General features: G+C 43.4%; 1 protein-coding gene across 4 annotated transcripts in view; it reads right to left on the reverse strand.

The window, feature by feature from the left end:
- Nucleotides 1-19913, reverse strand: part of LOC135197176 (lissencephaly-1 homolog) — a 66643-nt gene that overhangs the window by 33999 nt on the left and 12731 nt on the right. The window contains exon 2 of one of the 4 annotated variants that reach the window (XM_064224165.1): nucleotides 10328-10359. The exons of the other annotated variants lie outside the window; for them this stretch is intronic. The gene's annotated coding sequence lies outside the window, so the exon portion shown is untranslated. The remainder of the gene's footprint in view (nucleotides 1-10327; nucleotides 10360-19913) is intronic. 4 annotated transcript variants of the gene reach the window in all.

A 19913-nucleotide genomic window follows, 5' to 3' on the forward strand; every position in this document is an offset into this window, starting at 1 on the left:
GAAGAGTATCTAGATGAGGACCAAGACTTAGAGGATGAAATCCTCTCACTTCTGTGTCCCTGTCCTTCCAGGTCCTGAGAGAATCTCTCTGAAGAACCCCAGAAACTACATGAAGGTTGATCCTCTTGAAAAGGATTAGCCTTTTTACAGGGGACTAGAGAAGTAGACACTTTATGAGCCTTCCTTTTCAATGGACGGGACTCGTCAATGAAGCGCCACTGGCGCCTGGGAGAAGACTCCCTGGAGCTGGATGCACAAGAAGAAGGACGCACTTCCTTACAGACGCCTTTCTAATGGCAGTCCATTGTGACCTGTGATTTATCATCAGGATCACCCAAGGGGGCTACTGCTCATGGGCAGACCCCACTGACCTCCCTTGGGCTACCAGTATGCCTCCTTCCAGGTTTTGAGGAGTCTGACAGGGATCTTCGCCTTGGAGAATCAGCGGGACGAACAGCCACCTCCTCCACAACAATAGCAATGGCATTCGCTCCACCACTTACCTTGTCCATTATTGTTTTAATGGACGCTCCTAATTTTTCCATTGCTTGAAGCATCATCGAAAATTTTTTATCTACTTGCCTCTAGGTTAGCAACAGCATCGGTTACGGATGTAAGAGAGCCAAGATTAGGACTAGGATTAACAGGTGATGGGGAAGGTTAAAAAAGAGAAGTATGATATTGTTATGATACAATAAAGTTTTATACATACTTACCTGGCAGATATATACATAGCTATTGACTCCGTCGCGCCGACAGAATTTCGAATTTCGCGCACACGCTACAGGTAGGTCAGGTGATCCACCGCGCCGCCGCTGGGTGGCGGGATAGGAAAACCCATTCCCGTTTTCCATCAGATTTTTTTTTTTTTTTTTTTTTTTTCTACACCCTCTGTCTCCTGAGGGGAGGCTGGGTGGGTAATTTAATTGTATATATCTGCCAGGTAAGTATGTATAAAACTTTATTGTATCATAACAATATCATTTTTATACATTCAACTTACCTGTCAGATATACATAGCTGATTCACACCATTGGAGGAGGGTAAAGACAGCTAATAACTGATTTAACAGGAAAACACAACAATCGTTGTAGGTATTAATAACATAAAACCTTGGTTCCTACCTGTTTAGACTGAAGACTTCATGGTTAATGCCCAGGAGTCTGCTTAGTCTCAAGAGCCTCAGCGAGATATTGATCTATTGCTAAGAGTTCTTGTAGGTCTGCCAAAGGGGTCTTATCCACTTACTTGGCCGATCCTATAAGGGCTATGTCAAAGGGTTTCAATCCACTTATATGACAAGAACCTTTTTTCTAAGGAGCACAATCCCGATCCTGATCACCTTAACCTAACCAAATGTTGTATCTAAGATTGCAAGAAGTCATCCCCGGACTCCTCGCAAACAACCAAAAAACTCAATCACAATATTATACACCTAATTCTTTATGAAAAATAAATAAAAATAAAAATAAACAAATATAATTTCCATTTGTACTACCTCGCTTGTAAGACCTATACACATTCTCATACTGTCAAAAGCACCAAAAGCCGCCTGTGCTAGCCCAAGCACTCTTGTCAGCAGACTTTGTTTACATGCCTTCAACTCTTCTTTCTTTTTAAGATAGAACCTAAGAGCTCTAACCGGGCATAAAGTTCTTTCAATCTCGTCTCCCATTAAATCTGAAAGACTTTTCACCTCAAAACTCCTTGGCCATGGTTTCGAAGGGTTCTCATTTTTTGCCAAAAACAGAGTTTGAAAAGAACAGATGGCTGCGTCTTTCTTAAAACCCACCCGAGAATCTAGGGCATGGATTTCACTTATTCTCTTAGCCGTCGCTAAGGCTATGAGAAAAACACACTTTCTCGTCCAATCCCTGAACGAGGCACGGTCGGGGGGTTCAAATTTTTCCGATGTAAGGAATTTGAGCACAACATCCAGATTCCAACTTGGCGGAGTAGAGGATATAGATTTTGACGTCTCGAACGATCTTATGAGATCGTGCAAATCTCTATCCTCTGCCAAGTTTAAGCCTCTATTTCTAAATACCGCTGAGAGCATACTTCGGTATCCCTTTATTGTAGCTACAGACAGATTGGATTCCTCTCTCAGGAATAACAGAAAATCTGCTATATTGGTCACAGAGGTATCGGAGGAGGACAGCTTATTCTTCCTACACCATCTTCTAAACACATCCCACTTCGATTGATAGACCCGGATAGTTGACGATCTCCGGGCTCTAGCAATTGCTTTCGAAGCCTTGCTTGAAAAGCCTCTCGCTCTGACCAATCTTTCGATAGTCGAAAGGCAGTCAGAGCGAGAGCGGGGAGGTTTTGATGGAACCTCTTGAAGTGGGGTGGTCTGAGAAGATCTATCCTGTTTGGAAGAGATCTTGGGTAGTAATCTACTGTCCATTCCTGTACCTCTGTGAACCAATCTTGGGATGGCCAAAACGGGGCGATGAGAGTTAATCTCGTCCCTGTTGATGCTACGAACTTCTTCATCACTACTCCTAGCAACTTGAATGGAGGGAAAGCGTAAGCATCGAGTCCCGACCACTCCAGTAGCATGGCATCCACCGCTATCGCTCTCGGGTCTTCTACTAAGGAGCAGAAGTTTTCTATCCTCTTTGACAGGAACGTTGCAAACAAATCTATCTGCGGCCTTCCCCACAGGTTCCACAGACTTTGGCAGACTTGCTCGTGCAGAGTCCACTCCGTGGGGAGAACTTGTTTTGTCCTGCTGAGCCTGTCTGCTCTCTGATATTTCTTTCCCCTTTCACAAATCTGGTCAGGAGGGTAATATTCCACTCCTCCGTCCATGACAACAGATCCTTCGTTATCTCGAATAGGGAAAAACGAGTGTGGGTACCCCACCGTTTTTTAATATAAGCCAACGCCGTGGTGTTGTCTGCGTTGACTTGAATCAACTTTGATTTCTTCACTTCTGACTCGAAGAATTTTAATGGCCAGAAACACTGCATATAGTTCTTTGGCATTTATATGCCAATCTCTTTGTTCTTTCTTCCATTTGCCAGAGACTTCTCTTGCCCCTAGAGTCACTCCCCATCCCGTTTCTGAAGCGTCTGAGAACAGATTTGGTTTGGGTTCCGAACCTCTAGGGACACTCCCTTGTTCTCTTTGAGTGGAGCAGCCACCACTTTAGGTGTTTCTTCACCTCTATTGTTACCGGAAAAGTGTCCGACAGATGGCCCTTCTTCCAAGTCCAAGATCTCTTTAGGAAGAATTGTAGAGCCTTAGATGAAGTCTTCCTAGGGATACAAATTGTTCCAGGGAAGAAAGAGTCCCTAGAAGGCTCAGCCACTCCCTGGCTGAACTCCTGTCTTTCTTCAGGAAGGATGTAACTTTCTGAATCCCTCCGAAGAATCCTTTCTTGGGGACGGAAAAACCCGAAATCCCGAGAATTCATCTGAATCCCCAAATAGACTAAATCCTGACTGGGGGTCATCTGCGATTTCTCGAGATTCACGAGAACTCCTAATTCCTTTGTCAATTCTAATGTTTTCTTCAGATCCTCCAAACATTGTTCCTGGGATTTTGCTCTTATCAGCCAATCGTCTAGGTACAAAGAGACGCTTATGCCTTCAGGTGCCGGGTGTAGCCATCTGGCTACGTTCCGCATCAGGTACGTAAATACTGTGGAGCCGTGGAGAGGCCGAAGCACAAGGCCCTGAACTGGTAGACTTTCCCTGAATCACAAACCTGAGATACTTCTTTGATGACGGGTGAATAGGAACGTGGAAATCTGCCATCCCTGCAGGTCTAGAGAGACCATCCAGTCTCCTCTTCGCAGGGGTCTGAAAGTACCGAGGCAGAAGTCTCCATCGAGAACTTTTTCTTTTCCACATATTTGTTCAGAATGCTCACGTCCAAGACTGGCCTCCATCCCCCGGATGCCTTTGGAACTAAAAACAGGCGGTTGTAAAACCCCGGAGAGGAAGGATCCTGAACCTCTTCTATTGCCTCTTTGTCCTTCATTCCTATCACCATCTGAAGAAGTGTCTCCCTCAGAACAGGGTCCTTGTACTTCGCCGACAGTTCCTTTGGGGAATTCGACAAAGGTGGTCTGTCCTGAAAAGGATATAATGTAACCTTTCCTCAAGAACTGCTACGTCCAAGGATCGGCTTTCCTTATCTTTCCATGCCCTACGAAGTTTAGGAGCTGGAACCCTACAGATGTTTGGAGGACCTCGCTGCTACTTTGATTTCTTGAAAGATCTAAAGGAGACCTTCCTCGCTTTTTGTTGTTGTCTTCCTTTTCGTTGGAGGACGAGAGGTGGAACCTCTCCGAAAGGGCACTACCGAAGTACGAGTAGTCTTCTTCGCTACTGGTACTGTTGGTCTTGATTTCTTGGAGGATTGTACTAATAAGTCTTGGGTTGCCTTTTCAGCAAGAGACTTTGAAATCTCCTTCACCAAGTGCGAAGGGAAAAGGTGATCCGAGAGAGGAGCGTATAACAGGGCTGACCTTTGTGAAGGAGAAACCGCTTTGGTTAGAAATGAACCAAATAATGATCTCTTCTTCACTACTCCTGCTCCAAATAGAGATGACAATTCTCCCGAACCATCCTGAACCGCCTTATCCATACAGGATAAAATGCAATGTAAAACTTCAGGTTCTAAAACATCTGGTTCAATTGCCTTCTTGGCCAGCACTCCAAGGGACCAATCCAAGAAGTTAAAAACTTCTAGTACATGGAAAAGTCCCTTGAGGTGTTGATCCAATTCTGACATGCTCCAATAATGCTTTAGCTGTATTCAAGCATTTCTTCTCGATGCTTCAAACCAAGCTTGAAAAATCCGCCTCTGCGGAAGATGGAAGCATAAGCCCCATCGCTTCCTCTGTCCTGTACCATATTCCCCTCCTACCTCCGAGCTTACATGGAGGAGTGCAAAAAACTGTCTTCTGAGCTTCCTTCTTCACCTCATCCAATAATTTAAAGATTGAATAGCCTTCTTCATTGATATGGCTGGTTTTCATTTTTAAATACGAAGACGATTTAGGAACCTTCGTACTGGAGAACAGAGATCTCGGGGAAGGAGGAGCTGCAGGGCTTAGTCTCCAAATTCTTGCAGGAGAAGAGAGGCTAACACTTTGTAGTTAGATACCCCCTCATTGTTCGGGGTTTCTTCCTCCGACACTTCATCCAACTCCATCCTAGAAGGAGAGCGAGCTCTTATATTAAAATCTTTGTCCGTAGACCTATTCCCTATAGGAGAAATACTCCTAGAAGGAGAGAGACTGACAGATCTAGAAGTTTTCTCTTTCTTATCCACCAAAACATCCTGAGACATGGAGGTTGAAACCGTAACCTTCGATGTACCAGGTTGTTTCCTTGCATTAGGGTTTCTACTTGTAGGAGACTCGCTATCCGAAGACATTACATGAAAAGATTGTCTATTACCCCTTATAAACTTCTCTCTTCTTGCCGCTCTTCATGATCAGCTGGCGCCTTGCGCATGAACTGGCGATTCGCGCTTGGTTGAATCTTCTCGCGCGGATGGCGCCTCACGCTCGGCTAGCGCTTCGCGCCTTGCTGGCGCCTCGCGCTTCACGCCTGGTTGGCGCTTCGCGGCCGTCTATCGCGTCGCGTCTGGCTGGCGCTTCGCGCCTGTATGTCTATTTGCGGCCGCCTGGCGCTTCGCGCCTGGCTGGCGCTTCTCGGCAGTCTGGCACATCGCGCCTGGCTGGCGCTTCGCGTCTGGCTGGCGCTTCGCGCCTGGCTGGACTTCTCGTCTGGCTGGCGCTACGCTCCTGGATGGTGCCTCGCGCCTGATTGTCTCTTCCTGCTTGTAGGAATTCTCACGTGTGGCTGGCTCCTCGCGCCTGGCCAGCTTCTCGCGCCTAGTCGTCTCCTGCGATATCGGATAGCGCCTGGTTGCCGCGTCGCGCCTGATTGGCGCCTCGCGCTTACGTGTTAGTTCTTTGCGGCTGACTGGCGCTCCGCGCCTGGCTGGCGCCTCGCGCCCCGAACTCGCGGGTCTGTGAAAAATAGACCCCTCATCCGAAGAAGAATCTTCTTTTCTGGGAGGTTGATAGTAAGGTTTTTTGACTTCTTCACAGGGAAGATTAACAAATTCCTTTCTTCGTTGGCGGGATCTCTCGAAAGAACCCCGACTAGAGAAGCAATACTCTTGCATATCCTTTAATATCTTCGTCGTTTCTTCTCTCTGGTCTAAACGAGCGGAAGGAGAGCCTTCTTTCTCCATTCCCCACGACTTATCGGGAGAAGCCAAAACCTTTGCTTTCTTAATCTCTGTCGGGGAGTCCTCCGAAAAACGTTCCGGACTCGAGTTTAAGCCCGATTCTTCCCAGATCCTCTTCAAGGGACGAGAACGATCCGCTGATCTCCATCCTCTTTTAGGTGAGGAATTCTCCGATGACGAAAAACATTCACGTAGAACGCTTTTTTCTAATGCGTTCTCTGGCAGTCTGTGACGTTACAGATTCTGCCGAAGAGACGTCTGACTGGTGGGGATCCTCCATAACCTCCGTAAGGCTTTCGACATTCCTTCTCCTCTGGGCTTGGGAGCTTGAAAGAGGTCTAGGCCTGGGAGCATTGTGAAGCCAATCAGACGCCTCCTCCACTTCACTGGGGAAATTCACATCACTTTCCACAGCACTACTTTGCTTACCTTCTATGGCAGCCATTTTACGCTCCATTTTCATAAGCGCAGCTTTAAGGCTTGCTATCTCCGAAGCAGAGTCCGTAGGATCTGCATTCGGAGAAGGACCTGAAATATTACAAGGAGCGTTCATAATGTTAGAGGAGGGTACAAAATTACTCACCAAACCACTTGAAGATTGAGAGCTAGGCTTGGTTTTGGAAGATGACTTCCTTAACCGGTCTTTCTCTAATTTCCTTAAATAAGAAGTTAGAGACTTCCACCCTTCAGCACTCAAACTCTCACATTCATGACAAGTGTTATCCATCGAGCATTCATGCTTCCTGCATATTTTACATACAGTGTGAGGATCAACCGAAGCTTTCGGCATTCTCACCTTGCACCCTTCATTCACACACATTCTCACCACACTTCCAGAATCAGACATCATGATGAAAATTCCAAGCCAAAATCCAAATAACGATCCACAAAAGCGTATGCCAGTACAACGATCCAAATACGTCACCAAAGGGTCCAAAACGATGATCAATTGTATCCAGCCGGAGATACCAACAACGATGTTGCCAGTATGGCCGACAGAAAAAATCTGATGGAAAACGGGAATGGGTTCCTATTCCCGCACCCAGCGGCGGCGCGGTGGATCACCTGACCTACCTGTAGCGTGCGCGCGAAATTCGAAATTCTGTCGGCGCGACGGAGTCAATAGCTATGTATATATCTGACAGGTAAGTTGAATGTATAAAATTTCAGTTTACAACAACTGACTAACTAAGCCTTTAGCTTTAAATCTAGAAGCCACTTTCACCTTTTTATCTCTAACTTGTTAGTGTAGTTAGTCAAGATTTTCCAAGTTCTCTTATCCCAATTAATACATTCCCCACAAATTCAATCCGGTGTGCAAACTGAATGCAGATCATTACAAGCTTTAGCAATCCTTTATTGCAGCAAAGCAATTCCTGTTGAGCTAGTATCGGACATGTCTGCCAATTAATCCAATAGGTAAGACTAATTCAGGAGCAAAATTTAACTATTTATATGAATTCCTAAATAGCTAAATATTGCCAAAATGGCTACCAATATTTAAGAGTACTTCACCAAATAACTCCAACAATGAGTAACGGCAAAGAAATTCCAAAAATTCCGCTGACTACTGAATTGTGTATTTTAATAGCACAAGCCAGCAGAAACAACTGAATTTCATGCAGTGTTGGTTCCTATCTCCCCTGATAGTGGGTCAGGGGTATATATCACCTGACCAAAACAAACTAGCAATACTACAAATTTCAAAAATTTCAGCTGCCAACAGATTTAGAAACTATAGCTATGTAACTACTTTATAAGTTGTATACATAAAAACTATAATTACGTATACAAGTTTAGCATTTTAAACATGCACAAATCTGATGCATAACACAGTCATATATGTTCAAAGGGAAAAGGGGTCTCATCAAATTGTACAAACTTATCTGAAAGTTTAAAATCATTCCATATCAGATATGAAAAAGGCTGGCATATTGTATACTAATTTATTAAAAAAAAAGTTTCACCTATATACCTCATATGGTACAGAAGCAACGCATAAGCCATCTTATCTTAACAAAAAGTATCATTATGCAGGTTTTCAAAAACCAGTCCATGCTGTAGTCCCCATACCCCCACTATTTCTAGCAGAAAAATTTCCAGCAGTGAACTACAACCACCTTAAAACAAAATTCTGTAAAAATGTATTCACTAAGAGAAAAAAAATTCTTTTGTATGTTCCTATATAATCTAAAAAAAAGTCTTAAGAGTGCAATTTCTGGTTTGTATTCCAGGATGATGATGAGGTTAAGACTGGCAGAAACATTTCCATTTTGTAATTATTACTGGAAACAACCCTAAAATGGAGTCTTCCTTATATCCATAGTTACCTTTACCAAACCACTCTGTGCATTAACACAAGCACAGTCACTAATCTCCAAAAACAATAAATTTGTGCCACCATCTTTACAAACAAACTGTCCTGATAGGGGGTGATGGATTTTTTTTTTCTTTTTTTTTTTTTTTGAAGGCCATGCTCGGACCAACATAAAGGAATTTTGTATACTCTTCAAAAAATGCATTTATACAATGAACATACAAATTTCTCTCAGTAAGTGTGCAAAAAAACGTTATAAACTCAAGGGATTTCTCACTTTTAGTACATTCCTAAGGCTATGAAGTCTAAACTAAGGAGAATACATATGTGACACTTTCAATTTCCAAAATAAATTATTACAAATTATGACAAGTAATTATTTTTACTTAAAAAATATCCAAATGGATAACAGATAAACAGAGGAATACTGCCTCAATCATTAACATGCAAAATGATGAATCAGATCTCAACAACAAGCTTCAACACAATGACACATCTAAGGATGTGTGAGTCAGACAGAAGCTAAAAATCAATAGTGCTAGGCTCTACTCATCTGAGGTTAAGACAACAAAGAGGTAAATAGTTCTATCTTACAATTAAGATATTCCACATTAATATACCAGAAACTACCACCAGATTAACTACGCCCAGAAATCAACTTACCAGCAGGTAACATGGTAAAACCTAAACCTATCTACATTCCATCCACTGTGTTTTGTAACTTCAGTGGTACAGGTATTGTATAAATACTACATTCACCAAATAAAATTAACGTTTTTAATGCATTTGTACATGGGGAATATACACAAATGATAAGAGACAAAATGTCAAAATTTTGTCCTATCACAGTAATCTGTTGGGTAAAATATCTGATAGGAAGAGATAACATTCCACAAATACTACACTTATGAAAATTCTATGCCTAATATACAACCACACTCTGCTAAAAGCCATACAATTTCATTGTTGGGAACACTTTGGCACCTTATCTAACCAACCATGCAACATATCAGAAGCTTGGCCAACAAATATAATGCTAAAATTTTCTGAAGTTAAGTTCATCAAATGCTTATAAATTTCATAATTCAAAACACTTATTTTGTATGTCATCTTGTAAAATTGGAATAGTAGGTTATTGTAATTTAAGCACCAAGGAACCAACTTGACACAACCTTTACATCAACTAATGATCATTATACTATTTTTATGACTTTCTTTCAATACAAGACAGCCTGGTAACTATGTTCCTTTGAACTGCTTAGACACACTGTCCTTTATGGCCTTAAAAATAAAATAGTCAAGTTCAAGGTGACAATCACCTCCAATGTTTTGACATCTGGTTACATTTGTTACTAAATTTTGAATATAAAAAAATAGCGTAAGGTTGTTAGCAGTTTTCCTGTAAACATACCCTACTGGTAAACCAATATTAAATGACTGGTATCAATACCATGACATGTTACAGCCCAGCCAGTATTTATATAGCTGTGCAATATTGACAAAAAGCTCATTTAAATTTCAGACTGTATATGCATTGTATTTGGAAAAGAATGTTACACATGCGATCATTATTCCTGTCATTAACCATGATGATTCGACTCTAAAATCAAATGCAGAACCAAGTGAACTATGCAAGAAAAATGAGACAAAAAATTCACGAGCATGATGGAATTGAAGAAGCATAAAGCGTCAGGATATCATGGAATCCAAAAATAAATAAATAAATAAATCACAGAGCTTGTACATCAACCACATCCACATACTACAGTAGATTGGGCAACTTACGAGGTCCAGATATCCTGGTAGGTTTAGCTTGTCTTGAATGAAAGAACACAATATATAAATATCAAGAAAATCATCAAAACCTAATCCACAACAAATACGACTTGAAAGAAATGTATCCAAAACTTCATAAAAAATGATATTGTTAAGATACAAAGTTTTGTACATACTTACCTGGCAGATATATACTTAGCTATAGACTCGGTCGTCCCGACAGAATTTCAAAACTCGCGGCACACGCGACAGGTAGGTCAGGTGATCCACCATTCCCGCCGCTGGGTGGCGGGGTCTGGAACTATTCCCGTTTTCTAAGCCATAATTTCTCTTCCACCTGTCTCCTGAGGGGAGGATGGGTGGGCCATTAATCGTATATATCTGCCAGGTAAGTATGTACAAAACTTTATTGTATCTTAACAATATCATTTTTGTACAAGAAACTTACCCAGCAGATATATACTTAGCTGATTGGCACCCTTGGTGGCGGGCAAGAGACAGCTAAAAACAAAATAATACTTAAACTAAATACATTAAAAAACAGGGAAAAAACAACCTATGTTCTTGGATAAAATAATCCATAGTTCCTACCTGATTGGGCTGAAGACTTCATGACTACTGTCGATGAGTCTGCCTGCCTCAAGAGTTTCAACGAGGAATGAACCAATGGTTGAATAACTCTTTGGATCGTGTCAATGGGGGCTAGCCCGCTTACGCGACAGAGCCTATACTGGATCGTACCAATGGGGGCTGACCCACTTACATGGTAGAGCCTTGACCTTTTGTCATATCAATGGAGACTCGCCCTCTTACATGACAGAGTTAAGGTTATTAAAAAATCACAAAGAGCACTGAAGCCAATCCCGATCACCTGACCATGTTAGTATTGTTATAATCTATGAATTGCAAGAGGGTTCCCTATTCCCTCTGACAATTAACCAATAAAAAACAACCAAATAAAAAGTAATTTAAACCACTAAACTAAATTAGAAGGATTAGCCTCAGCCCCTTCTCCCAGCACTGAATTCGCCACAAACATACGCTCCCAGAGCAAAGCACTTTTCGTACGAAATTTTAACGTCTCTTAGGTAATTCGAGGCGAACACAGAATTACATCTCCAAAACGTCGACTCTATAAGAGCCTGAAGAGACCATGTTTTGTGAAATGCCAAGACGTAGCTATGGCTCTCACTTCATGAGCTCTCACTCTGAGAACCTTGAGATGCTCTTCATCGCACTTAAGGTGAGCTTCCCTTATTACATCTTTTATGAAGTATGTAAGGGCGTTCTTAGACATCGATCTTTTCGGATCTCTTACAGAGCACCAAAGACTTTCTTCTGTACCTCTCAGCAACTTCTTCTCCAGGTAGAACTTGAGTGCCCTGACTGGACACAAAGTCCTTTCTAGTTCTCTCCCTGTTTAATGCAGATAGTCCTCTTATCTCAAAGCTTCTTGGCCAAGGCTTTGAAGGATTTTCATTTTTTGCTAGAAAAATGGTTTAAAGGAGCAAATCGCTGAATCCTTCTTAAAACCCACTTTACCTTCCAAAGCTTGCAATTCGCTAATTCTCTTGGCTGTTGCTAACGCAAAGAGGAATAATGACTTTCTCGTTAAGTCTCTAAACAAAGCTGCGTGAGACGGTACAAATTTTTCCGACATTAGGAACTTGAGGACCACATCCAAGTTCCAGCTAGGCTTCTTGATTACATGGTCTTTCGTGGTTTCGAAAGACCTTTATAAGGTCATGTAGATCTTTATTATTCGTCAGATCTATTCCATCTATGTCGAAAAACTGAGGCCAGCATACTTCTGTAACCCTTCACTGTTGAAACTGCCAGGTTACAGTCTTTCTCAAATATAGGAGAAAATCTGCGATTTCAGTTACAGAGGTACTGGAAGAGAGGATATTTTCTTTCCCTTACACCATCTTCTAAACAACTCCCACTTCGACTGATATACTTTAGAGGTGGAGACTCTTCTGGCTCTTGCAATAGCCTTCGCCACTTCTCGTGAAAAGCCCCTTGCTCTGACAAGTCCTTCGACAGTCTGAAGGCGGTCAGACTTAGAGCGGGGAGGTTTTGTGAAAACCTGTCGAAGTGGGGTTGTTTGAGAAGATCGTTCCTCAGTGGAAGCGATCTTGGAAAATCTACTAACCACTCCAGCACCTCTGTGAACCAATCGAGAGCTGGCCAGAAGGGGAGCGATGAGGGTCATTCTTGTTCCTTCCGAGCAAGCGAACTTCCTCAATACTTCCCCTACTATCTTGAAAGGAGGGAAGGCGTATGCGTCCAAGCCCGTCCAATCTAGCAGAAAGCTGTCTACTGCTACTGCTTGTGGATCCGAGATCGGGGAGCAATAGGTCTCTAATCTGTGATTCTTGTTGGTCGCGAACAGGTCTATATTGGGCCTTCCCCACAGATGCCAAAGTTGTTGGCAAATCTGAGGATTGAGAGTCCATTCCGTGGGTAGGACTTGTTCTTTTCTGCTCAACAGATCTGTCCGGACATTTTTCTCTCCCTGCACAAACCTTGTGAGAAGAGAGATCTTCCTTTCCTGAGCCCAAATCAGCAGATCCTTTGCTGATTCGTACAGGGAAAAGGAATGCGTCCCCCCTTGTTTCTTTATATAAGCGAGGGCTGTTGTGTTGTCCGAGTGAATCTGAATCCCCAGACCTGAGACCTGTTCCTCGAAATGAACTAACGCTAGATGAATGGCTGTTAGTTCTTTCTTGTTTATGTGCCAGGACACTTGTTCTCCTTCCCAAGTGCCTGACACTTCTTCCGAACCTAGGGGTCGCTCCCCACCCTGAATCTGAGGCGTCTGCAAATAACGCTAGGCGAGGGTTCTGTAAGCGAAGGGAGATTCCCTTGCTTAGTTTCTGTGGATCTAACCACCAACGGATATTCTCCTTGATCCCTTTCGAGATTGGAAATGTATCTCCGAGATTGTTGGATTTCCAATCCCACTTCTCCTTCAGATAAAATTGAAGGGGTCGTAGGTGTAGTCTTCCTAAGGAAACGAACTGTTCCATCGAGGAGAGGGTCCCCAGTAAGCTCATCCATTCCCTCGCAGAACAATGTTCTTTCCTTAAGAAGACTGCCACCTTTCTAAGCAGCATTCTCGTCCTTCCTGCGAAGGATACGCTAGAAAATCCCGAGAATCCATCTGAATCCCCAGATAGACAATACTCTGCTGGGGAGTGCAGCATGGATTTCTCGCGATTGACTAAAAGTCCTAGGGACTTTGTCAAATTTAGAGTAACTAATAGGTCCTCCAGACATTTTTTCTCCGATTGGGCTCTTATTAGCCAATCGTCCAGATATAACGAGATCCTGATCCCTTCCAGATGTAGCCAATAAGCTACATTCTTCATGATGTCCGTGAAGACTTGAGGGGCAGTCGAGTCCGAAGCACATCGCTCGGAACTGGAACACTTTCCCTTGGAACATGAATCTCAGATATTTCCTTGCTGCGGATTGAATATGGGCACATGGAAATACGCATCCTGAAGGTCCAGGGACACCATCCAGTCCCCTGGACGAAGAGCAGATAGAACAGAGGAAGACGTCTCCATTGAAAATTTCTTTTTCAAGACAAAGAAATTCAGGGCACTGACGTCTAGAACCGGTCTCCATCCCCCCGATGCTTTCGGTACCAGGAATAGCCGATTGTAAAATCCTGGAGACTGGAGATCTTGAACCAGTTCTACCGCTTCCTTGGAAAATCATCTGTTCCACTGCTTGCAAATAGCAAGCTTTCGGACCGGATCCGAGTATCTTGCAGTCAACTCCCCTTGGAGTTGTTGTCAAGGGGGAGGATTTTCCCTGAAGGGGATCAAGTATCCTTTTTTCAGGATAGAGAGGGACCAAGAGTCCGTCCTTCTGCACCCAGACTTTTGCAAAGTGGAGTAGTCTGGCGCCTACTTTCGTCTGGAGGACTCCCTGCTCATCTAGACTTCCCGAAGGACCTTCTAGATGGTCGTCTACTTCTATCTGATCTGCGACCTCTAAGAGGGGCTCTAGAAGAGGAGGCACCTCGAAAGGGCTGTACAAAAGAGGGTCTCTCTTTTTTCTCTATAGGTACTGCCGGCCTAAACTTCTTGGCTGAGTGCGTGAGGAGATCCTGAGTTGCCTTCGTAAGAGATTTAGAAACCTCTCTAACAGTCTCCTGTGGAAATAGATGCGGGGATAACGGTGCAAAAAGAAGAGATGTTCTTTGCAAAGGTGATACTGCTCTTGCTAGAAAAGAGCTAAAGACCGATCTCTTCTTTAAGACTCCCGTTCCAAAAAGAGAGGCAACTTCTACGGAACCGTCCATGACCGCTCTGTCCAAGCAAGCCAGGACGCTTGAAAGTTCCTCCATGGAAACAAAGTCAGTGTCCTGGGCTCTCTTAGCTAACGCTCCCAAAGCGTCCCAGTCCATAAAATTGAAGACTTCTAGGGTTTTAAAGAGGCCCTTTAGAAGGTGGTCTAGCTCACACATGCCCCAAGTCGCCTTAGCCGACAGCAAAGACTTCCTCCTGGAAGAGTCCACTAAGGAAGCAAAATCCGCATCTGCGGAAGAAGGGAGGCCTAACCCCATAGGTTCTTTGGTCTCGTACCACCTTCCTGGTTTGCCTGTTAACTTGGAAGGAGGGCAGGAAAAAACTGTCTTGCCCGCTTCCCTTCTGGAAGTCAACCACTCTGAAAAGGTCTTTAATGCCTTTTTCATACAAAGAGCGGGGCGCATCTTGACGAAGGAAGACGACTTGAGAGCTTTTGTGCTAGACATCAAAGATCCTGGTGAAGGAGGGTCAGCAGGATGAAGGGAGTCTCCGAACTCCTTTAGCAGCAAAAGAGAAAGTCTCTTGTAGTCAGAAACTGCTACATCTACTGGCTCGTCGTCTTCCGATACCTGGTCCAACTGATCCACCGAAGGAGACCGTTTGGGAGTGATCTGGCTCTTCCCGGGAGAAGAACTCCTTTCCCGAGAAGGGGAGCGCTGAACATTAGCACTTCTATACGAAGAGTGAGGCTCCTGCCTGTCCGAAACACTCTTGCGCCTAGACTCTTGTTGTCTAGGTTCGCCAGGTTCGCGGTGCTTGCTAGGCTCCTGGCGCCCTGATTCAGGGCGCTTGAAAAGATCCCCGCGTCCTGATTCATGACGCTTAACAGGCTCTTGGCGCCCTAACTCTTGACGCCTAACGTACTCCTGGCGTCCTGCCTCCTGGCGTCCTAACTCCTGGCGCCCTGACTCATGGCGTCCTGGCTCCTGGCGCCCTGACTCATGGCGTCCTGGCTTCCTGCCTTCTAGCAGAATCCTGACGTCCTGAATCCTGTGGTCTGAGAGGCTCTTGACGCCCTTTCTTGCGTCTTGCTGCCTCTTTGCGCCTGTCTGGCTCCTGGTCCTGCAGACCCAAAGGATCCTGAAACTTAAATCGGTTTTCCGGTTCCTTAAACCTAAACCGATCGAGACTTCTGCTCGATTCGCGGCGTCTCTGAGGGCGCTTCGGGGAAGACAGCCTATAGGGCGAAAGAACTCTTCTCTCAGGAGAACAACTCCTATCGGACGAGTCTCTCGACGAAGGCGAAAAACGCCCTGGAGATTGTGAGGGTTCTCTCCTATACGAAGAGGGGCGCTTAGCGGAACTCTTAACAGGGAGCGAAACATCTTTCCTCCTTGTCGAGTCCGTAGCAAAGGAGCCTACTAAAGAAGCTAACTGCTCTTGCAGATTAAACAAAAACTTCTTCGTAGGATCCTGAAGAGAAGGCTCCTCTTGTTTCGTCTTCTTAGGTCCCGAAGGCCAATCCTCGGGAAAACGCTCTGGGCTGGAATCAGCCGCGTCTCCTTTAGGCGCCTTCCAGGCTCTCTTCAAAGGGCGCGAAAGCGAGGCCGAACTCCATCCTCGTTTAGGAGAGGAAGAGTCTGAGGCCGAAAAACACTCCCTTAGGACGCCTTTTCTGCGGCAATCCGAGGCAGCCTGGGACTTTACAACAGGATCTGCCGAAGGGACGCCTGACCGTTGGGGATGTTCTGCATCCTCCCTGCGGCTTTCGACATTCCTCCTCCCCTGGTCCTGGGAGTTTGGAAGCGGTCTAGGCCTAGGAGCAATGAGGAACCGGTCAGACGCCCCCTCCACTGCACTGGGGACACTGCACAAGTCACTATCACCACTCTTACCTTGGTTTAGAGCTCGTAGCTGAGCTTGAAGTCTCTTGATTGAAGCTTTTACATTTTCCCTCTCCGAAGAAGAATCTTTGGATTCAGAACAGGGAGAAGCAGCTGAGGCTAAGGGAAAATCGTTAGTAGGAGAGTTAACTTCTTGTTCTAAAGAGCAAGATCTACTAGATGACCTAGCTGAAGCCTTTCTCACTCTATCTCTCTCAAGCTTCCTAACATATGACGATAACTCCTTCCATTCAAGCTCCGTAAGGTTCTCGCATTCAACACAGGTGTTATTAAAAGAACATTCATTCTCCCTGCATTTAGCGCAAATACTATGAGGATCTAATGCCGATTTAGGCAGCCTAACCTTACAACCTTCCCTATTGCAAACTCTAAACATAGGTGAAGCCTTAGCGTCAGACATCGTGAAAGAGTAGTCAAAACCAAAGTCGAAAAACAGTCCACAATAAGCGTATGCCAAGCCAGAGAAAAAACAGAATACGTCACCAAAAAACCAATCCAAATTCTCGGCAAACGAGTAGAAATCCAAGATGGAGGAACGAACAATAGGTGTTGTCCGTTCAACCGACAGAAATTATGGCTTAGAAAACGGGAATAGTTCCAGACCCCGCCACCCAGCGGCGGGAATGGTGGATCACCTGACCTACCTGTCGCGTGTGCCGCGAGTTTTGAAATTCTGTCGGGACGACCGAGTCTATAGCTAAGTATATATCTGCTGGGTAAGTTTCTTGTACAAAAATAAAGCTTTGAAGAAAATTAGGTATTATTAAACATTCAAGCATACTTACAGAACATTAATATCTGTCCAAGATATCAGCAATATGTGGGACATGATACAGACAAAGGTACTTTACCTGTTCCCAGACAAGTAATGCAATTACAGCAACTATGTCATTTATAGTGAAACCAAAATTGAGTGGCAGGGCAGAGCTAAGGTAGACCACTGCAGTTGTTTTACATCTATGAAATTAATCGTATAAAAACTGTGCTGTGAAAAGATTTTTAAAGAATTCCTTTATAGATTTGCCCTTATTTTTTTTTCAACTAAAAAGTAGTCTATTCCATTATCATTACTGAAAGAGAACTATACTTATCACAAATGTAGCATAGGTTTTGACAAGCACTGCCATATCTTCTGTACAGCAAAGTAAGTCTTCTAATCTCATTCATCAAACTTACCCAGCCCTACAAGATAATGGAGTACTGTATCCCTTTACAGCACCTTGAAGTACACAGCTGAAGGAAGTTGTCTACAATGTTTGCAAGTATTTTCAGCAGGTAAAAAAGGCAAACCATTGATAACTGTGTGACTGCAGCAACAGGAGTGAGTGAAAGAACGATAGTTTGATTGCACAGAGAATCTAATAATGAATATCCAATAAACCCACATTCAAAACTGACAGTGATTAATGATTTTGGTAAGTGTCTTACTTCGAACCATATTCAATCTTTATGTGAAAAATTACATCTATCTACCTACCTACCTATACGAGTATGTATATCTATATATACGTAAATGCAAAATGAACAACCAAACCAATGAATAGGCTATAAAACTCAAAAACCAAACAGCAGTGTCAAACACTGAAAGCCACAGACCTAGAACTTGGGTTCAGCTTGCTATAAAACTCGAAAACCAAAAAGCAGTGTCAAACACTGAAAGCCAAAGACCTAGAACTTGAGTTCAGCTTGCTATCTCTCTCCTAGGATCAAAACAGTTTAATACATGATTTCAATTTCACTTACTTATATTTTATATTTCACTATAAATTATCCTTGTCATAAAATCTCAGTTCTTTTTAGCTCATTTTCAGTTTTTGTGGCTAGATACATACCTTGAGCAATAGTGTCAGGCTGTTTAGATGTAGCCAAGTGTCAGCCACACCTACATACTAATCCCCACAATTTAGTTCAAGATTTTATGTATCAAATCTAGGAAAAGGCAACGTCTACTACATACATGTTCACAGTCATTCTGTTTTGTATGTGTCAGGGGTGTAGGACCTACCCAGTCACTTTTTCCTTCAGCAACAGGGACAAATGTATGTCTCAGCAAATGTAGTATAGCATATAACATACTTTCATGAAATACGTACCAGATAATAATACATATAATGTAATATGTATAATATGAAGTCACGCTCGGTCGCCAGGGTATCAGGGCAGCCTCAATTCAAAACAAAAATCTACACAACACACTGAGTATGTACTCTATAAAGAAACAGATCTAGCACTCCTAATTTAAGAGACTTTTTGCACATTTTTCAGAAGCCACTTTGTGATACTGTTACAACTGTAATTACTAATCCATATCAGACATTGCAAGCTTTCCAGCAATATGTACTGAACTACTCCTATATTGTATATACAGGCAGTCTCTGGTTACCGGCGGACTTGGTTAATGACGATCCAGTTTTATGGACCGTCTAAAAAAATTGTTGATTTATGGTGCCATAGCACACCTAACAGAGGTGCCATTCACCGAAACTCAGCGCCATAAATCACTGAGTTTCGGTTAATGGCATTTTCGCTTATCAGCACCCTGCCAAGAACGGAACCCCGGCCAATAACTGGGGACTGCCTCTACAACTCAACTATTTTTCAGGAGTGAAAAAAGACATTTGGCTGTAGTATATACTACATGGATATCTCTGTTCTCCGTAAAGTCAAATGCTACTTTCACGCTCACCAGAGTTCTTGACCTATAAGGGATTTTGTGTCAATTTATCAGAATACACCTTGACTGCCTCTTACTTGCCACCTTCTTATAATAACTTTGTTAAAAGATGGTTGGCTAGAGCCACCTCTATAGAAATAGTAATAATGTTATGCAAATCACACGCATTTTACTCATCCAGCACGAATATGTTACTGGCTCTTGTGTGTAAATACTGACCTTCCACAGCCATAAATGTTAGGTGAGATTATGATCTGTTCTAATGGAGATTGGGCAGCTGCACATAAGGTTGAACAGCCAGTTCTGGCACCACTAGACACCTACCCTCGGTACCTATCTGCAATAGTGAGTTCATCCTGAATGCAAAGGAAAGTTCAATGATGTTTAGGCATAAGGATAAAGGGGCTGTTGCAATCTTGAAGTACAGAGCTCAGCTTCGAAAACAAAGCAGAGGTACTCCCTGAAAGACTGATGGATTTTTACCTTAAAATATGCATCCTTCATGTCCACTAACAGCATAATTAGCTCTCTCTGATGGAATCCAGTCTGGTATGAATTATTTCCTTCTTGAACTTAGACTGTAGCACCAACTCTTACATGATAGGGATCCCCTCAATCATGGAGGGATAGCCAACTTCAGCATTCCACTTCCATTTTCACCTTGCCTCCCCCTCAAGCCAGAGCTGGAGGAGGAGGCAAAAAGGGCTGGGGAGACTCTTAGCATTGTCAGTTTGGAAGAGAGATATCAATGT

The sequence above is a fragment of the Macrobrachium nipponense genome, chromosome 18 (assembly GCF_015104395.2).
Source record: "Macrobrachium nipponense isolate FS-2020 chromosome 18, ASM1510439v2, whole genome shotgun sequence".
Lineage (NCBI taxonomy): Eukaryota > Metazoa > Arthropoda > Malacostraca > Decapoda > Palaemonidae > Macrobrachium > Macrobrachium nipponense.